Source organism: Prosopis cineraria, unplaced genomic scaffold, assembly GCF_029017545.1.
Source record: "Prosopis cineraria cultivar Desert tree isolate PC_DT_omini unplaced genomic scaffold, ASM2901754v1 PC416, whole genome shotgun sequence".
In the NCBI taxonomy this organism is placed as follows: domain Eukaryota; kingdom Viridiplantae; phylum Streptophyta; class Magnoliopsida; order Fabales; family Fabaceae; genus Prosopis; species Prosopis cineraria.
In genome coordinates this window covers 13,099-36,257 of record NW_026555741.1, presented here as the reverse complement: position 1 = coordinate 36,257, position 23,159 = coordinate 13,099, and the positions used below count along the sequence as shown (strand labels likewise).

Genomic DNA, 23,159 nt, shown 5'->3' with positions numbered 1-23,159 from the left:
ATATTAAATAATGTATTTATTCTTTTCCAATGTCATTATTTAATTTTTATTAAAATTTGCTTAGATATTTCTCGTTGATTATTTTAATGCTCCTAGATGTATTATCTTCATACAACTGCACACACTCTTAGATTGAATAAAAATAAAATTTCTTCGTACCCTTTCTCGTGATCCATGACAGAGAGAAAAGAGGTATGAGAGAAAAGGACAAATAACACGCACATCGCGTTCACATGTTAGAGATTTTAGTAATAATTGATGCTTTCTATATCTGTTATGTATGATTAGTTATAAACTTTTTATAATTAAAAAATTACATTAAAATTTTATATAAAAGAATTAATTATTATAAATTTTATTAAAAATTTAATTAAAAAAATAATAACACATTATATTGTTAGTAACTTTAATTTAATTGTTAATAAATTTTATAGTAATTAATTCTTTTATGTGAGATATATATGTAATTCTCCTTTTAATAATTGTTAAAAATTATTATTATTTTACTTATAGTTACTCATCTAGACTAATAATTCATATCTATTTCTTTATATAAGTGTTTGTTACATATACATATTGTTTTAGTTTTATGTAATAATTATTTATTTACTTAGTTAGTGTAATAATTCATATTTATTCCTTTCTATAATTGCTAGTCATATATGTATATACACACATTGTTATTAATAGTTTGTTTACTGTTCCACATTGTCTATTTAAATTTATTTATATCAATTATTTTTTTAGATAAATAATTAATATTGATTTTTTCTTATAATTGTTAAATATTTGTATGTGCACGCGCATTGATATTCATGCTCCAGTATTAGCTATAGTTATTTAAATGATATATTGCCTCCTTAAATTTCTTTTAATTAATAAATTAATATTTATTTCCTTTCGTAATTATTTATTAGTTATATATATATATATATTCATTGTTATTCCTGTTTAGTTATAATAATAATTTTTTACTTACTGTGTCAATATTTATTTATGGTATTATGATATGATTAAAATTAGGATAAATTGACCCACTGGTAAAAGAAAAAAAAATCTTATGCCCAAAAAATATTGATCAAATTTTTGAAAATGTGAGAATATGATTAGTTCACATTGATATATAAAAAATTTATCATTGATATATAAAAGATTTATCATTAAAATTTTAAAATTTTATAAAAAATTTATTATTAATATACAAGGGTATATAATTTACAAATATAATAAATCAATCATAATATAAAATATAATAAATATTAGGTTATTTATTTAGCTTAATCATATAAAATAGGTTATATATACAAAAGTTCCTTAAAATTATTATTATGATATATGTGTGCGTATTTTTTTTTTCCTCAAGGGAATTTCTTTTATGAAAGAAACTACAGGATAAACCCAATGAAATTCCTAATTAAGAAGAAGATCCAAGTAAAAGAAATTGTTTTATAGATTCACCCTAGGGAACATTCTAGTATAGTTTCTCAAGATAAAATATCCTTGAAATAGAAATATTCATTTCCAATTATTTAACAATTGTTTTAATACTATTGACTAATGTAATTAATTAGTTCGGTTATAGTTTGTTATGCATCTGACTTATTAGTAGTAAAAAAAATTATTTTCTACACTCAAAGCAGCTAGACTATCATTAGTTCTTAAATAAGATCTTATTGAAAGTTTTTAGTAAAAAAATTCTTATTTGCTTACTTTCGTTTCATAATGTGTCCATATGCTAATAGAGAGTATTATCATAGAAATAAACTGGATAGCAATCATAGTGCCAAATTACGGACTAGCTTGAGTGATAGTGGACACTCACATTCACTCTAAGACCATCTAGGATCCTCCGTTGCCACCCATCGTAGACTATATAGTACCTCTCTCACCCTCCCATTCATTACACCCTTCACTTTCCCCACCACCATTAGTACCCTTGTTAGTATTGACCTTAACCACTCCCTTACTTGTCACGTTGTCATCACCACCGCCATCACTCTTCTTACTGCCACCTCCATTGTTTATGCAGCCATCGCCACCATTTATGCAACTGCCACCTTCGTTTATGCCTTCGCCACTACCACCTTTTTATATGTAGCCTGCTCTAATGCAGATGATGCCTCCAAATATGCCCAATGGACACATTTAGATATTTTAGAAAATTAGGAGTATATGTGGGACCTTTTTGATGTATTATACTAGGGAGTAGGGATTATGCTGGTATATTTTTTTGTGTATGTACAAAATTTCCTTCTCTCACACTTATAAGGAATGCCCAAGAAATTTTCAAAAAGATGACTAAACATATTTTGATTGTATGTAAAGAAACAATGCATATAGTGTTGGGAAAATGGGTCAGCCCGGTCCAATTTTATGTGCATGCATGTGTTTGATGAACGAATACTGGAGGAAATATTCATTATTAGAAGCCAGCTTCTGCACAAAGGGATCAATCGCTAGCTCTGAATCCCTGTGGAAAAGACCCTTGTTCGCCAAAATATGTTTGTGGTACTGGTTATCAATCACTATGGGGGTGTCGAGGTCGTTCCTCACATACAGAACAGCCTTCGGATCCGGGTTCGGAGTTAGGCACCTGCATTTCAGGTGCGCCGCATGTTCAGGGTCCAACGTCGGATCCATGGTTGGGCATAGCCTGTCCACCATATTCACGCAATGAACTCTGCCCACCGAGTGACCGCTTGAAATATGCTTGACAAAATTTAATAACACAACGTAGGCCCACGTTAGGTTTATGGGTGATTGTTGAAAGTTATTAGGAGTGAATGAATGTGTGATGTGGGAAAGTACCTAAAAGAGTGACCGTGGCTTCAACGTCAACGCCGATGGATTGAAAACGAGAAAGCACTAAGGAAATGGAGTCGTCATGGTTAGGGATGAAGTCTTCTACTATTAAGGTCCGTTTGATTTTTTTCCGTTCATATTCAGAAAGCAAAATTTTATTTTTAAAAAATTAAAAATTATTTGAATAGAATATTTTACAAAAAAACACATCCTGAAAGTAATTCAAACAGTAGTTGAAAGTGAATTTCTGAAACATAACTATTTAAAACTTTTGAAAAGTGAATTTGAAAAGTAAAATATTATTTGACCATACTATCCTAAGTTTAATCTCTTATTTTTTATTAAAAAAATAGTTAATTCATTAAAAATATAATTATTATTTTAATAATAATAATTAGGTATCAATTTTTTTAGTATTATAAATTGAGTAATTAATCATGTTAATTTTTAGCATTAATATATAATAAAAATTACAAATCTTTATTACATCTTTTAAAATTACAAATTAAAAAATATAAATAATTAGAGATTAAATTTTTAGCATTATAGATCAAAATTTATGTTATTTATAATCTTTATTACATTTTTAAAATATTTTGAATATATTATATTTGTATAATAAAAATTATAAATCATTATAAATCAATGTCCTTTTTGATAATTGTACATTCAAATGCGCATTTCACTATCACAAATCAAATAACTTTTAATGTATCAAACTGACTTTTAAAAAAATATTTTTAAATATAAATTTTATTATAACAATTAATTTTTATTAAACTAACTTTCACTAAATAAATTTTTACTAAATTAATTTTCAACAAACTAAAAACCAAAAGCGCACTAGAAAGCTTTGCTTGCTGTCCCTACTTCCCCTCTTCATTTCAATGCGTGGACCCCCCGACTGTTTATCGACAAATGCAACTCAACTTTTAATTAATGATATACTTGGTGAATCGATGGCTAAACATGCATGTATATATAGATAAAGTCAGAAAGATGCCAGGACGATGCCATCTCTGGCAGAGAGAGCAACGATGTCAGTGCAAGACACAGTGGAGGGGCATTCTTGCTCAAGAGCCTCTTTGATGGTGTTGACGTACTTGAAGTTTCTCATGCTAAAGCTTCTGGGTGACGCCTGCTCCGATATGACGCCGTGCTTACTCGTTCACAGCAGCGATGCATCACATGACTGCATTCATTCATCAAACACATGCATGCACATGAGATAGAAGCCACATTCGAGGAAAAAGGAGAGTTAAGAATGATGGGAGAATATGGAAATTATATATTGCTTCTTTACATATATAACCCCCATTTAACAGGGCGTTATATACCAACCCTTTGGCTCCTTCATAATGCAAGCTTTGACTAAGGTAAACTAATATATGAGATTTGTTATCCTATTGTGAGCCCATTGTTAGAGATATAAGCTATACGTTATCAACTTGTAAAGGGCATGTTAAAATTTCTTAACGAAGTCGTGCATATATGCAATGATCTCCTCTAGCCTTTTTCTATTATATAGTGTTATTTTAAAAAATTTATATTATTCATTCTACTTATAGATCTCTTCGTTTTTAGTGAATTAAAAAAGAGTATTGAGAATTTATGTACCTTCATTTTTATATATTGTGGGAAGAAGTGCCTCTTATGGTAAAAAGAGGTCTTGATGCCTACAGACTTTTTTAATTGATCATCAATGATACAAGTCTTTTACTATCCTATGTGCATTATGTTGAAAATCATTCTATTGATTTTCAACATCTCTTTGTCATACCTTTCACTTATTGTTTTTTTAGATTTATATATTGATTGTCTCTTGAGTCTTCTTTGTCATTTTTTGCTTACATGGTCTTATTTTAATATGTAATTATCATCACATTTGGTAGGCATAAAAATTTCTTTGCAAATTTTCTCTTGAAAAGGTTTTAAGCTGCATAACTTCACTTTCTATATCTTGTTATATGGAGTCAAGGCTCTCTAATTAATTCTTAAAAATTATTAAATTATATTTTATCATTTCACACATTAATACTAATTAATTATACATGACTTATATTAAAAATTACTTTCATACATCCCGTGATATATATAATAAACGAATAACAACAACTCTTCTAAACTAGACACATTAGCGTTTTTAAAATACTGCGACAATAAGCTGTTCACATCACCATTAATTTTTTTAAAAAAATCAACATTAATTCTAAAACTGACAAAAACTATTTTCTCTTAATTCAGAATATCATTTCCCATGATCTTAACTACAACTTCTTAACTAATTCACAATTTATAAATTTTAATTTTAATTTTTTTAAAAAAATTTAAAATCTTAAAAAATTTCCAAGTACCATAACTTCCTCAATTTATCTAATTAGCATTTTGAATCTTTAATTACCTCACCGAAATTTCAAAAAAAGGTAGTCAAATGATTGATGTTAGTTAAAAAAAAGCAATGTTTTCAATTTAATCTTATTAAATGCATAGAAAATTATGAAAAAGATAAAATTGGAAGAAAGTAATTAATGATTTTTTTTATGTAAATTAACTTATAAAAATGACCATCAATTTTAAATAACATCTTAATTAATCATATGATTGACTATTTTTTTCAATTATGCTATTCCTTTTTATTTGTTATCATTTTAATTCTTAGACAACAATTTATTATGATTATTAATTGTTAAGAATGGCCAAGTGACAGAATTAGATATTTCCTAACAATTTCAAAGATACACCTACCATTTCTTAACAAGTTTGAAATTGATAAGAGAGAGTATATATATGTGGCTATGTACATGTGTATATTTTATAACCTTCTCTTGCCCTTGTTAAGGCAACTGTCATTCTTATTTGCAACTATATACACATGTCCAATTTGTTTATTGTACTTGATCAGATATTTTATTCCATCATCAACTATATATACTAGTGTGCTTGTATTAATGTTGACTATGAATTTTAATTGGATTATATTGCTTTCATCCCTTATAATTGATGATATCATTATTGTCAACTCTTTATATGTTGTCCCTTCCTTTATTGTTCTTGTTCTTACATTCTCCCCATATATTGCATTTTTCCTTAGTCATAAATTTCAAAATGTCCCCTTATATGGGAAAAATATGTTTTTTTTAGAATAAATTACTGTAACATCTTAGAAAATTAATCAGTATTAAGTTAAGTAAAAATAGAGTAATTGAGTTCATTAATGAAGTGTGTGGCCAGAAAGGTCTAATAAGTGTGTTTGGTCTTGATTTTAGCCCTAATTTTCAGTTTGAAGTGGAATCGAGACAACTGAGTATCAAAAGGTAAGAAAAGTTGAAAAAGGAAACTCTATGCCACATGCTGCGGCACGTAGCACGTCTGCTGCGGTGCACAGAGGAAAAGCAATAAGGAAGGGCCTCTTTATGCCATACACCATGGCAGATGGTCAATTTTTTAATAAGTTGCACATGAATCAGACTTGAAAATTAGAAGAGAAAGAAATAGAAAACAAGGAGCAGATGAAAACCTTTATTAGGGCACAAGTTTGAGGACCCTTGGGGATATTTTGAAGCCTCCTAACATTAAAGGTAAGTTTGATATGCCCTCTACTTCTATTCTCTTTGTATTTTCTCTATATTAGAGTTGGGGTTTGAATTGAAATGATAATTTTCGGTTCATATGAGTTATGAGTCTGAATCCATTAGTTAGAATAGAGTTAATGATAATTGTTTAGGTTATTTTAACCTAGTATTATTGTTTTTACAAGTTATTGGTTGGTGGGGGCTATTAATACCTGAATATATGCCATTATGAGAGTTGTTGGGAGTGTTCAATAGTTATTAATGGTGGTTTGATTGGTCATTAATGATAATGTGAGCTAAAGAAACTTAGTAGACCTAATGGGTAAGATTGGTAGTAAATTTGTGATTTTGGTAAAAGAAGATTGTTGAGTTAAAGGGTAGAAATTATTTGAATAAGGGTATAATGCTTATCCTTGTGATTGGATTGTAAACTAACCAATTTGGCACCATTCAAGCTTCAGAAGAAGCTTTGGAAGTTTATGTTTTAAAAGGTAAACCTTTAACCTCTTAAAGGTTTGAGGTAATTGGAAGAAGATTTAGCTTGGATAATTGTTTGTTAGCTAATTAATTGTTGAATTAATTTGTTTGAAAACTTATTATTAGTGTATAATCAAGTTTGATGCCGTCATGCCCCAAAAAACAGAAGGTGACCGACACAGGATGTAAACAATATCATACATCCCTTAAGTCCTAAATTGAGAAATCTTTTCATTTTACAACATAATTAAATTTGTACCGAAATTGTAATATACTTAATAAAAAATCATTATAATAAAAGATTGTATATTTTCATAAAAATTTTGGCAGAATTTTCTCTATAAATAGGATCTCCCGAATATCCTAAAACACAATATTTTACACAAAATATAGTTCCAATCAAGAGTTTAGCTCTTTCCAGCCAACAGGCAACATATAACAAAATATAAATATAGCTATAGGCTACGTGAAGCACCCAACCTTACTTTCCAAAATAAAATATGTGAGTTTAAATATTTACATCAAAAGGGAGCTAATGCTAGGAAAAATACCACCCAGAATAGTCGTGTGCCCTTTAGAAGTCGGCAGTAGGACCAGCGTCAGCTAATAAGTTTGAGACCAAAATAAATTTTCAGTGAATAGCATCCCAACAATAAATTATGAAATAAGTATAAAAGGAAGGTTTAAAACAATTATGTATCCCAGAAATGACTATTTTTGCAAATAAATATTTAATAAACTTCAACATAAAATGACTCTATGTAATTTTAAATAAAATCCTAATTCATGAAAGCCTCATATCAAATGTCATTATCATTTATTTTCAATAAAGAAAATAATTGCACTAAATAATTATAAATATGTCATTAATCAAAACCAATGAAAAATAGTTTATCAAACAATTTAAAACTCATAATTACAGGGATTTATCAGAACAAGTAACAAACGTGGACACACAGTCCACGAGGGCAAATAACTAAACACGGCTCTTGCCACAAAAAGAAACGTGGACACACAGTCCACGAAGGTAAGTAACCAAATGCAGCCAAAGTCACAAAACAAACATGGATACACAGTCCACAAGGGTAATACAAACCCAACGCAGCCAGAGCCACGAAACAAACGTGAGTACTATACTCACGAATAACCATCCCTCCATTCCACGTGCGTTGGCCAATCCACGGGGCTAGCACCTCCTATACACACCCTGCTAGCTAGGTGTACCATGGCACGTCAAGGGTTAGCGGAACTATCGTTAGCAACAAGTGTCCTATATAAAGTCCCTTTTAAATTTAATTTCAAATATGTGAGAAATTAATCATTATTCAATCAAATTTTCCTTTTCAATGTTGAACTCACATGAATCATTTTTTCGTAGCAATTCAATAATTTTCAAAATGAAATCCTAGAATTAGAATTCAAACTTGTATTTACTGATTAACTAAAATGATCAATTCTGGTAAAAAAATTTCATGAAATAAATTAATTTAATCAACAACATATTTTATAATCACATTGTTATCGTAAAAAGAATTTGCATAAAAATATAATATTTGAATAAAGAAGATTTTAATAAAATATCAGTTGGGACGCTATTTACTTACTTGAAATTCTCAGAATCCAATGATTCACCTTTCCATACTCGTAAAATTTCTCCTCCTCCAAATACCCTATAAATTAAATTAAGATTTTTAAAAGAATTATTTATAATTTCAACTATTTCCTCTTACATTTCTACTACCAAAATTTTGCTATAGTAAATTTAAAATTTTGAGAGCAAACTTTACACATAAAAATCCCTCAAAAGCCATAATTCAATACTCTATTAAAATACCATCTCTCCTTAATCTCCTTCTTCCTGTTTTTTTTTTTTTCAAACACTAACCTTGTATCATTTCCAACCCACTCATAAGATCTTTTAGAATTCTAATTGCTTATCACAAAGTTCATACACAACTGTATTTTTCCTAAGAATTCAAATAGTTAAATTTCGTGCTCAAATATCCTTTGGAATCTTCAATTTAAGTTCTTAGAGTATTAGCACTCAATTTGAACATATTATTTGTAACATCCTGATTTTTATATAATAAAGAAATTGTGAAATTTAGGTTTTGAGGAAAAAATGATAATAATAGAAATTTATATTATTTGAGGTTATTTAGAAATAATATTATGGTTAGGTATTTAATTATGAATTTAAAAATTTAAATTTAAAATCACATAAGCAATATTTAGTTAAGATATAATACATAAATAATTTTTTTTATGTGTGTGTTAAAAAAAGAGAAGGTAGAAGGAACAAAAAAAAGGGAGGGAGGAAGGTTGTTGTTTCTAAGTCCCACATTGGTTAGATGAGGGAAGAGAAGAGGTGCCTTCATGTATAAAAAGGAGGGGGTGTGTGTATTAGGAAGCATGAGAGGCTAAGATATAATTTATAGAAAATTACAACTTATGGCCTAAAGGTTTGGATAATTAAATTCAAATCTATAGTTTTTTTTAATATAATTTTGGGACTCACAATCTCATTTTTATATTATTTTTCTCTCTTTCTCTCACGTTGCTCGGCATTTTCTCGCAAGGGAGGATTATTTTCTTTTTCTTCAGGTATGTTCTAACTTTCCTATTTAGATTAGCATTTAAAATTTATTTAATTACAAAATTAATTTTATAGTTATTTTCTAAATAATATTAGCTTTCTAGTGATATGATTATTTTGTAGGATAGAGTAAATATTCTGATTAGGATTTTTCTATAGGATAGTTAATCTGATGATATGATGTATTAAAATATAGTTAAAACTCTTAGAGATATAATAAATATTATAGAATATTTTCTTGAGGTTGAAACTCATGTTTAAGAATTTTTGAGTTAAAATCTAGATCTATATGATCGAATTTATGTGGAATCTGAGATATAGGGATGAACCTCTGATTATTAAATATTTATTTAAGTATGAATAGGTATTTTTGAGGTTATAGAAAGGTGATTTGAGGCTTCAAGATAATTTTAAAATTTTTAATTTATTTTTGGGCGAATTTTTAGAATATAGAAGGATGAAATTGTGATACTAGAAGTAATTTGAGGCTTAAAAATAGTTTATTAAGGTACGAGAATTTAGAAAAGAATTTGAGAAGTTAAATGAGGCATAAATCTTAAATTAGTGTTAATATGGATTATAGATCTAAGACTTTCTAACTCTTTAAATTAGAGTTATGTATTTTAATGTAAAATTAATACATAGTATTATGAAATAACTGTGTAGATTGTGTTGACAAAGATAGTGGTGAAAGAGGAGTTGTGAAGGAGAACTTGTTATTCAAGACACAAGGTAACCATTATTAATGTTTTGTGATGAGTGTGTTTGTGAATGGTTATGTGTTGTTTTGTTGTTTGGAAAAATTATGAATTATTGAAAATAAATACTGTATATACTTGTTTGAAATTATTGCCAAGTGGGTTAAAATTTATTTTTGTTTATCATGATGAGATATTATTGTTCGGATATATTCCTGTTTGGATATTTGAATGATGCATGACTTGTCAGGGTATTTTAATGTATGGTGTTAATGAAAATTTCTGTTCGGTTAATTATTACCACGTGGTAAGCCCTCATTGGACCCAATGAGTGGCGTGTCGCTTGGTCCAACTCACTTTTGGCCGGGTGATTTGGCGTCCGAGCATGGTGAAAGGAGGATATAAGGTGCAGTCATGTAAATTAAATACTTGTCCGGTTTGTTTAAAAATATTGTTCAGTTAAATGTTTTGTGTGCCCACTTAGCAATCGCATGATTAGTTACATCCGCATGCATCATTACATATTAATTTTTGGTTACTGAGACTTTTAAGTCTCATTCCCCGTGGTTAATATTTTTACAGGAGCGAGTCCGGCCGAGAAAGTACCAGAGGTGTAACTATGGTGTATGAGACACCATCTTTTATGTTGCCTCTTATTTTAAATTATACAATGTATCTTGTGTCAACTTAGGACATATCTTCTTTGTGAAGCATGTAAACTCTAATCCTTTTTATTAAAAGAATTTATATGACCAAGAGGATTATGTCTGTCCCTCTTAATTTATGATCTGATTTGAATATCATTACATGAGGATTATGTCTGTCTCTCATGGTTTTAATTGCCTTTTTGGATATTTTAAGACTTGTGTTATGTCTTGGATGTATCATGGTAAGAAAATTTTCTATCATGATAATGGTTTTAATAATTTGTGAAAAATTAGTTTATATTTTTGAGGGTATTACATTATTCACAAGGATTAATGGAGTTAAAAAAAATCAAATAAGCTCATTCTAACAAGCATAATGTCAAACACCTCATATGCACTAATTTTTTTATTTTTTTTTTTTTGCAAGTTCAAACCAGCTTCCTCCTCTTTGATTCCATCTCTCAAAACTATTTAATATATAAACTAATGAACAAATCAGCTCCTTAAGTCTCCTTTCCTCATTGAATAAATCAATCATAGCTTAAGAAAATTAAATCATCATTGTTCACATCTCACATGGCAACACGAAAGCAAAATCACAGCTCCCATTCCATCACTACAGCCACCCACACGCACATACTTGGCAGAGAAGACAAATTTTACAACACATTTACAAGCATAGAAATTTCAAGAAGAAGGGTTCAAAACTCCAATCATGTTTCTGCAGTAACAATAAAAAGGGAGGGGAAAGAGATCAACAAAAATAAAGGAAGAGGGATCCATGAAGCAAGAGTAATACCTACGGTGGTGCACAAATAGAGAAAGAACAAGGACATTCAGATCACCCCTGACCTGTTCATCTCTCCTCTGATAGCAGCAAGATTTTAGGTGTGACAGAACACCTTCAAGCAGCGATTAACAGCAACTCAAAGCAAGAAAGAGAGGAAAAATTTCATACTCTACGTTTTGTGCATCAACAGCTACAACTTTCATGCTTACGCATGCAAGCGATGTTCGAAAATGGCGGAGGAAGAGAGGGAAGTGACGGAGGAAATGGTGGAAGTTTCAAAGCTTTCTTCTATGGTTTAGCGTGTTTCTTTCTCTAACAACCATGAAATAGAGTAGAAACGAGATAAGGATTTAGCTACTCCATCCTAACAGAAACGAACGCCCAGCTGAAGTAACAGAAGAAATGTACAGCTGGCGATGAGGAGGAAAGTCCACTGGCGGTAAGAACGAAGCTCGCATAATAGAGAAGAGAAGAAAAACAGAGAACTCTCGTGAAACTCCCTCACTCTCCTCTGCCAATCTGACTGACAAAGAGAAAAGCAGAAATAAAATATAAAGCTTGTGGGCAAAATTACAAAATTAGACCAAGATTATTTGAAAAAATTACCCGTCAAAGCCTCATCATATTAATATTCTATTTATAATATTTATATATATATATATATAGGAAGTAAGGAGCACTTTAATACTTTTCCATATAAAAAAATAAAACTAATATTTTGCTTAAATAATATTCAACTCTAGACCTCCATCTAAATAACCAGTATAAATTTCACCAAGCCTCTACTCTTCACTTGTCATAGACTTAAAATAAATAAATATATTAAGTATCAATTTGAAGATAATTTATTTAATCTAAAATTTAGGGTTATTACAGATGCAAAGCTTGGGAAGTTGTTGTGATATGTGTGGTTATTTATTGATGAAATGACAAATGTGATAAGTATATCTTGCATGTATTAATCATGTCATTAAATAGAAACATGCATATGCAGATGTATGATTATGAATATTATGGGATTTGTGGCGTTTTATAAGGTTTATGGAGCATGATGGATATATCTTATGGTGAATATGTTAGAATGTGAAGCTTGTTAATAGTTTTGCATTCTAGGTGTTAATGTGTGCATAGCATGATCATTATAGTGAGAGTTTGCCTGAGGAGATGGGTAGTAGTATAAAATCCGCATGGTAATGGTGACTTACATTTGGAATCGAAATCTAGCTTTTGCGCTGACCATTGAAATCAAAAGGTAGTTAGTCTCCCATGGATGATTAGGGACTGTCCTACTTATTCTTTAAGAGACTCAAACCTAACTAGTCTTCATTGGTTCATGAGGAGGCTAGATTAAGGATACGATGCTCCGCAGTTGCTAATATTGGAGAAAACTACGAATCACAAGTGAGTGGATTAGCCCTGACTTGGTAGCTCCTCACTAATAGAATGCTAGATTAATTTGAGTTGTGGATGTAGCTACTAAATAGCTACTAGCTTTATGTTGGAGGTATCAAGAAGGTATAAGGTTGACATAGATTATACATTTCTATTTCTAGCCACATGATTGTTATCATTATAGTCTAATGTGTTTTTCATTAGAGGCACATAGTTGTTGTTATTGCAACCCTAGTATGTGCATACTTGGAATATATGTGATGATATACTTTTATGCCTGACTAAATGGTTGTTAGTTTTGTAGTCGAGGCTAGACTTGAATTATATGCATATGATGTTCGTGAAATTATTTATTACCATTTGCATTTATAATTAATTAATATACAATTGTAAAGACTAGATTGACCTTGGTTACTTAGTGGTTGTACTCACCCCTCATTTCTCAATATTACAGGCCTAGCTTATCAGATTAGAATTAGGAAAAATAATAGGAGGCTTAGGATTATGTGTAAATCCTAACAGTAGGTCTCATATTATTTTGGGTTATGTGTATTTTTGAAGTTATTTTCCAACTAGGATATCATATGAATCATTTTTAGACTACTTATACTATTGTTGAAATTATCTGTATGTGTATTTTGTGTTATAGGCTAATTATGATGTGATTGTAAAGCTAAATAGGGTCAAAATACTAGTGCAAATAGGGTGTTATGTAATTGAATGGTATGGATGATTATTTTATTGGTATATGAAAAGTTAACCCCTTATGTTTTTGTTAATTAAGGGATTGAGTATTGAAATTTTGATATGCATGTGTTTGTTAGTCTATAGTGTGTTGCACGAGTCCGTATTAGTCCATTATGTGTGGTATAAGAATGGGTATAAGCTTTTGGCACTTGTGTTATGGTTTGGAAACCTAATTTGTATATTTATACGAAAAAAAAGAAGTGAGTTTTGTATTGGGTGTCCAACTTTTATTAGAAAAATGATTTAGTTATAGAATCAGTGCCATTAGTTAAAGTTAGGAAAAAGCTCACTGTAAACACCTAGATCACCTCAATCAGAAGTTAAATGGAAAAATGAAACATGTTAGAAGTTTGTCCTAGGTGTTGTCATTTGACAGCTCTATTATGTCATGAAACATGTAGTATGCCATAGTATATGGCACGTACGTTTACTATGTATGACCAAAGAGCAACATATTATGACGTGTTTGCAGCATGCCGCAACACACATGCTGTTTTGGCCAAAAAAATGTCCTTTTTATTTTACAAATGCATTGACTTGTTTTGAATCTCATACTTTTGCATTTGCTTAAAACTCTAATTTGTAAATGATAGAAGTGTATGGGAGTGTTTTATATTATGAAAACTTGGGTTTCCCATTTGCTATATTTATTAAACGTGATAGTCCTTTAGGATTAGACCATTGATTATCTTGGTTTATAGAGATTAACTGTGTTTAAGTAAGGAGTTTTATAACTTGCTTCAGATTTTACACTTGCCATCTTACAAGTCAACTTGCACAACACACAGTATATTGATAATTACATATAGCACAATGACAACACAAGCATCCACTATTGACAACATGTAATGTTGTTCCATAACATAAATTTTTCAATAAATCAATCTTGCACCAGATGCTTGGGCATCATCTATAAAATGTCTCCTTATATGAAAAACATAATATATTATATGTTTTTTAGAAAAACTTATCATCTTACAAGTCAACTTGCACAATACAGTGTATTGATAATTACCTATAACATAATAACAACCTAAGCATATACTATTGACAACACATAATGTAATTTCATATTAGATATATTTTAATAGATCAATGTTGCACCATATTCTTATATACTTATTAGTTATGCAAAAAAAATGAACACCCAAGAAGTCATTGTTCCACCTATAAACAATAATAAAATCATTAATGCACAAGAGTTATTTATTAATGCAAAGAGTCATTTACTTGTTCAACAATTACTATACTTTTTCTCTCGATGAAGTTTTGTAGTCGTGGATGGAGAACACCTAACTTGTAACATTTTAGATTTCAAATCTTAAATTTTCAAGTGTTCAGAAGGGTAAATTGATAAATTAAGTGAATTTTAGATTAATGAAGTTTTTGAAAGACTAATGTAGTTATTGGATTATTGGATAGCCTTAGAAGAGGACAAGGTCAGAGTTTAAGCAGACCATAGCATGGAGAGAGGCCCAAAACATGTTTGAGACTCTTATACCATCTGTCATGGCGGATGCACCATGTGTTGTAGCGGATGTGCAAAAATTTGCACATATTAAATTCACGAATTAGACAAAAAAAAATAGAAGAGGGAAAGAGTAAATGCAAGAGGCAATCGTGGACAACTTGTGGTTGTTAAGGCTTGAAATTAGGAGCTATTTAGAAGCATTTGGGGCAAGATTCATCTTTAGGTAAGCTTCCTATATCTCTCCCTCTCCCTTTATGTACATTTTATATGTTTGGGGCAATGTGGGACTTGATTTCAATTTTTCTTAGGTTATAACCGAACCTATTACCTTATTTAAGATCTTAGAGAGTTAAATCAAGCCTATAAACCTATATTTATGGATTGTGTAGTGATTTAGTGTTTTTAAATAGGGTTTGGACGAATCCTAAGTAAAAATTGGAAGATTGAGAGCAATGTGGGTGGAGATTTAGGGTTATTGGTATGATTGGGTGTTAAATGAGATTAATGAAGTGTATTGGGAGAATTGATAGTGTTAAATTAAGGTTTTGGGTATAGTAGGTACTCAAAATTACATTAAAAAGGGGTTAATTAGTGTGTATGGATTGATGATTAAATATTTAATCTTGTAGATTAAATATTGATCGGGTGTTTTTATGTTAGTAGACATGTGTGGAGCTAAATCTTGACCAGACATCCCTTTTAGTGATAAAAGGGTTGAGATAACCGGATTATCTAAACTTTCTTTTGTATGTTTGGATAATTGTATGGTAGTTATTAAAGTTAATACCTTTATTTTATATTATTATAATATTAATGTAAAATAATTATGAATTTAGAAACTTTATGTGAAGTGGAATGAAAAATCATGTTTTGAACATTTTTTATTTTGAAGACTAAATTATATATTTAAATATAAGTATTTGTGAAATTCTATGGTTTTTATGAAAATAATCATCTTAGTGAAAATTATATGTTATGGTTATGTGTGTATTCATTGAGCATATGTTTGGCATGATCATTGTGAGAGGGTGAAATTTCACCCTAGTATAGTGTTGGGAACATTGTTTGAAAATCCATATGGTACACTGGCATTGTGGAGGCCCTGGTGCACAGTTCTATATTTATTTGGAAGTTTCAGTATTATGTGAGATAGATTGGACATTGATACCCCTAGTATTCATGTACAGAAAAAATCTATGGTCTATAGTGGGTGAAGGAAATCTTGGCTAAGGTTGTCTCTCACGATTGGTGAGTTTCGGATAATTCAATCACATGAATTTAGTTCTATTGAGTTGTCAGCCCATAAATTCAATCAGAAGATATAAAGAGGGTATATGGTGATGCGTTGATCATGCATATCATTTTATAATTACACACACACACACAAAAAAACTTGTTATGTATTTTATGTGTTACTTTACATATTCACTATTTGTTCTTACACAAGTAATTTGATTAGACTATTTAGTTACTAAGTCCTTGACTCACTCCATGGTTTCATATTTTAGGTAAAGACTCTAATAAGGGCAAAGGAAAAGAAGGTGTTGTTGAGAATTAAGAGGACTTGTGTTTGTATTGTCTTTTCTTTTTCTTTTGGTTCTATAATGAATTATTTACGTTTATACCAACTTAGGATCACAAAGCTATTTTTTTATCACTTGTATGAATTTCTATTGTAGACTGTGAGTATCTCAACTTGAAATGTTATAATTATGGTATAATGGTTGTGAGAGGTTGATATACTAGTGTAAGTCTTGATTTTGTGGATTTGTGCATATGAATGGGCATAAGAATGATTACTGTATTGTTGTTACCCCTTGAAATTATCTTGAATTCAGGGTTTTGATGGCCAAATCTAGTGTGAAATGTTATTGTTGTGATTTAATTGTGCAAACAAGTTGTTTATAGTTCATTTGAGTCAATTCAAGTAGTTCCATAATTATTGGTATTTGGTATGTGAGTTTAGACACCTTGGTTGTTGTTTTGGAAAGAAAAGGTACCGTTTCGTATCCGGGTGTGCAACTTTCAATTAGATTAATATTTGGTCGTAAAATCTGTGTCAATGGCTAACTGGCTTAAAAAGCCATGTGTAGACTCTTAAATCATTTGTATTGGACATTGAATAACAAAACGATACACTTTAAAAGTTAGCCTGAAGTGTTGTTATGATAACAGTTTGCTGTTGTGACAATAAATGTGTCACGGTGCATGATAGGCATGATGCAGTGCAATATATAAAAAAAGACGTAGTCCCTCTATGCCACGGAGAGGGATGTCGTTATATGTTTTATGTTTTTTAGCTTTTACGATAGGCTATTTTTATGGCCTGTTGTTATTTAAATTTTCAAATTTTTGTTAATAGATATCATGACAGCCCATTTATGGCCTGTCGTGATATCATTAAATTTTTTTTAAATTTTTTTATTTAATGGATATTAATAAAGCTGGTGTACATATATAACGACAATGTCTTTTGGGACATGTCATTATATGCAAAATAATTAAATCATCTAACGACAATCAATTAAGGACCTATCGTTAGACTTCCTATTGTTTTGCAACTTGAGCATTGACTTCATATATAGAACCCAGAACAATTACACTAGCTAAGGTTTTAAGTGCATGTATTATTTATCTAATATTATTTTATTAAATACTAAATAAGTAATAATTTAAAATAAATTATATATTAAATATTTATCTAGTGTTAATATGACTAATATTAATTATATTACATTTAATAAAAAATATTATTTATATTGAAATTAATTATTATTTATTATATTTTCTGAAAATATATGTCCAATGACATAATTATAAATTATAAATATATATATATATGTTAATATAATATAATATAATATAAACTAATTACTATAATATATATCTAATGATAATATAACTAATATTAATAATAAATTTCTTGTAATATTAAATAATATTACTATAAATAAAAATGTTATGAATAAAATATTTATATTAATAATATTAATATTAAATTTATTTAAATATTAATACATTAATTAACGCATATTAATTACAAAATCACGACAGTTCATTAAAGAAATGTCGCTAAGTTTGTATAATAATAATTAATAAAGTAATCACGACAAGTTCATTTAAAATTGTCGTTAAATGTTAAAAAATATCAGATATAATTAAAATTAAAATATTAATTAATATTATATATATTAATATTATTATATATACACATGTTAAAAGGAGCTGATGGCTTTCAACAATTAACGACGAGTACCAAGGCACCTATCGTTAATAGAAATATCTACGGACAAGTCACAAGAGACATGTCGCTAGATATTATAAATTTAAATTTAAAAAATAATTTTATTTAATATTATTTATTTATATTAATAATACTAATAATAATAGAATTAATTAATGATCTATATATATTTTAAGTTATAAATAACAACGATAGTTTTACTGTGGACCTGTCATTATAATGTAAGAATTTTAACCCATTATATTTATAACCACAATTATTGTAAAATGCTCTTGTCAAAGTTGTATTTTGTACTAGTAAACTTGATACGTATACATTTTTTTTTTCATTTTATTCATTGTATTTATTAATTTAAATTCTTGTCTAAATTGATCTCTCACTCACCATAATTTTTATTGATAATTAAAATTAAGGATAACAAATAATATATTTTTATTAGAATGAGATTTTAACAATCTGCACAGATTTTGAAAAAAATTAAAATTATTTATATCTTTCATTCATTTTGAAATTTAATTATTTGCAAACGTAAAGCTATGCAACTGCAAAAAATGAATGAAAAGGCATGGGATCATGATGTTTAACCTCAGGTGTTGTCCCTGCCTTCATCACAAAATGAAAAATGAGGCAGCTACTAGCGCTTGCATAAAGTCAAAATATTTAAAGCACCGTTTGATATAATAAAAGAGTTTTTAATAAAATTAAAATCAGAATCAAATCAAAATGAAATTGAGTTTTAAATATGTATTTGACATGAAGAGGGAATTTTAATTAGTATATGTACTTAAAATAAAAGAAAATTAAATTGTCCTTCTTCTCAAAATTAAAAAAACCTCCCCTATCATAAGCAGATAAAAAAGATGAGGATAGTGGAGTTTATAAAATAAATTTCAAAGAATTGAAGCAATTCTATGATCATTATAATGGAATTACATTCTAACATTTTTAGCAGAATTAGAATTTTTGAAAATTGCAAGGCTTACATGCCAAATTAGATTAGGATTTCCTTTTTAATTTTATTTCTACCTTATCAATTCAATAATACCAAACTCGGCTAAAGGATACATGCAAATGCGACATCATGATTCCATTGTTAACAAAGCGAGACTTGATGGCCAAGTTAGGAACAAAGAAGAATCCCTGGTCAGCATTAAACAATAAGTTCCCAACTAGCCTAATATATGTTGCTCCGTCTAACACTTGGATTTTATCTCTTGTCTTGTCTTAACTCTTCCCTCCCTTGCTAATGTTCACATCCCTTAAATAGGATTGACATTAATTAAAATGCACATGGCATGTAGTAATAAGTTTAATCTCCATAATTTTTCATATTCAAGGATAGATTAGAAAAAAAAAACTGGAAAAATTATAGTTAGATTTCAAAAGATTGAATCAATGACAGTCAGATTTTTTTATAAAAGTTAAATTGTAAATATCAATTTAAATAATTACAACTTACAAATATAAATTCTTATTATAATATAATAGTTTCATTTGATATTTAAATATTTATTTATAATTAAAACTTCTAGATTTGTAATTATCCGAATCGATATTTTTAACTTATTTTTTTTAAAAAATTTGTCTAAAACTTGACTATCATTAATTTAATATTCTAGGAGTTAACATCATTCTTTCAATTTTTTTTTTTTTTACAGATCCTCATTTGATAACTCATCATTAGGAGAGCTCATCCTAGCCCTTCATTTTGGGCAAGAAATAATCCATGCCCTTCATTTTCAAGTGATTTTTAGATATTTTTAATATTGTTTGTACTGAAATAAAAAATATAAAAAATTAATATTAAATATGAATTGTCCAAAAAAAATGAAAAATTTTTAATATTAAATTTGACTGTCTAGATTAAACATGTATTATTTAGAGTATATTTGAACAGTCTATTTGTAAAAATTATAAAAAAATTTAATATTAAATTGGATTGTCTAGGCTAAATATGTACTATCTTAATTCATGATGAATAAATTTACTGAAAAAATTATAATTTTTATAAATTCTTATTTTTTTCTACATATAAATACTTATTTTGATAAATAAAAATAAGAAAAAAATTAAATCTTTATAGTCAAAATCTTATAAGTTGATGAGTATCATGGTGTTTTATTCCCCTGATGAGCATTCACATATATTTTGGACAAGATATATTTAATATTAATTTTTTTTTATAATTTTTATATTAAAAATATCTAAAAATCAATTTAAAATAAAAAGCATAGATTATTTTATACTGAAATGAATGGTTGGGATGACCTCTCCCATGATGAGCTGGATTCTCATCAGGATGAGGATCCTTACTTTTATTTACCTATTTTTTTTCCTTTGATATAGAAATTATGACCGTTAAGTTGTTTTAATTGGGATTAAGGTTAACTGGTGATTTGTTAAAAGTTTTATAGGTATAACTGCTCCTGCATTAATGATCTAAGCTTGACAGGCATGATTGATTAGCAAAGAAGCTGGTTTATTGATAAATTATAATTTTATATATTTTTTATCCTTTAAATTAGGCTTTTTAATATTTATTTGAGGTTAATTAAGTTTAATTAATTATCATTTTATTTTATTAACAAAGCTTTAACTTTTGAATTTTAACTGCTTAAATCTTGAATTATAAAATTAAGTGATCTCTTTAATATTTTTCCATACTTGCTATTTGAATTTATTTTACTTGTACAGAGAAAAAAAATTGATGAAAATTATTTTGAATAGAAGAATATAAACATACTTAAAGATTAAGTTGAGAATTAAATTTCAAAAATTTTATTTATGTTTATTTTGATTTTTTAATGTAGTTTTCAATTAGAGTTATTAAAGATAGTTTTTTCATTTTATTAGATAATTAATAAAATAAAATTATTATTTTTAAATGATACCCAAGTATGTGTTATTTTTAAATAACACCCAAGATAAAACATTTTCTTTTAATCAGGGGCATTAGACAATATTTTTAGGAGGGTGTTTGATTGAAAGGGAGGAGAAGGGAGGGGAGGGGAGGGAAAATTTTTATCCTCCAAACCCTCCCCTCCAAATTGGGGGATTGGGAGAAGAATGGTAAAATTTATGACCAATATACCCTCTATGATAAGTTCAATACATGTAGATATACTTTTTCAACATATCAACTCTAATAAAAGGAAGGTAAAATTGTTCACATATAATGATTTTCCTTCTTCTCCCCACTTGAATTAAATTAGGTAACATCAAACTCTTTTTCTTTCCTCCATTAAAATTCCTCCCCTTCTCTCAATCAAACACACTCTTAGATAAATTACTGTGCATGAGATTCATCTTCCTATGCAAGTGTAATGGCAAACTACTTATTATTCATGTTATAATTTAATTAATTTCTCTCAAATAAATTTTAATCACATCCCTACTTTGCTGCATGATGTTTGACTCAAATAAATTTTAATAAGACTTTAATTATTTCTCAAATGAATTTTTATTTCTTTCTCTATTTTTGTTCATATGTCTAATGTCCAGATACTAATTCTAAACATTATATCTAAAATTATTGATTTTATCTTAATTAATCATCATCCATGCAACGTCCGGGTTTGATTTTAGTCTCATGAAGAAAGGCAGCATGTGGCCACATGTCTTTTAGTTGAAAAGGAGAAGGTGAACCACAAATAGTTCCTATGAAGATTAAATAATTTAAAATAAATTTTAAAGTATTAAATTTTAAAAATTTATAAATTCATCTTCTAATTTTATAATTTTACAGTTTAAATATTAATAAAAATATTTATTAATTATGTTAAATTTTAAAAATAGAATTTAAATTTAAAATTATAAAATTTAAATATGGACTTACTCCCTTCGTTAAAAAATATAAAATATTTTTGAGGAGTTGGATATTAAAAAATATAAAGTATTTTTAATTTTTTAATATGTAATAATTGCCTTTTTTTTAAAAGTATCTCTATTAATAATAATTTTATATTTATTATAGAATATTAAATAAAAATAAATATAAAAAAATAAAATTAATTAAAAAATAAATAATTATTTTATTAAAATAAATTTTAATTTAAAATATTTTATATTTGTAAACAGAGCACACATTTTTTATTTTTAACGTTTGGGATTTAATTTGAATTAGTTCATCCCTTTAAGCGTTCATGTCATTCACCCGAAAAGAAAGCACAGGGTAGCGAACGCAAATTGCTCTTCGTCATCTCCTTTCCTTCACTTTCAGCGATGGCTTCTCATGCTCTCAGAGATTACTGTGCTTGATTGATTGATAAAAAATAATTTTGCGAGAAGGTGGGGCGGCTACCAGCCTACCACGGATGCCATTCATCATAGATTTGTTCATTGTATTTCCACTGTGCTCTGTTCTGCCTGACATATTCAGTGACGATTTTCCGATTGACGATGGAACCCTTCACCCAACACCACCGATTCCAGCCCTGCTGTATATACTCCCACATGTTGCCCGCATACACATCACCTCTGCATACACATTGCGATACTGAATTGCTGAAATCCATTCCCTGCAATTTAAAACATATACTTTCAAAATACATCTGAATAGTTTATTAATAAAAATTATAAAATATTTAATATTAAAATAGACTGTTCATGCTAAATATACTATCATGGTTTGTGATGGATAGATTTATTAAAAATTTATAATTTTTATAAATTATTTTTTTCCACTTATAAATGCTTATTTTGATAAATTAAAAACATTAAATTT

The 23,159-nt window shown here is 28.4% G+C and overlaps 1 pseudogene; it reads right to left on the bottom strand.

Annotated features, from left to right (window-relative positions):
* Positions 1–1,869: 1,869 nt before the first annotated feature.
* LOC129297009 (peroxidase 21-like) lies at positions 1,870–4,000 on the bottom strand (annotated as a pseudogene).
* Between the last annotated feature and the right edge of the window lie 19,159 nt (positions 4,001–23,159).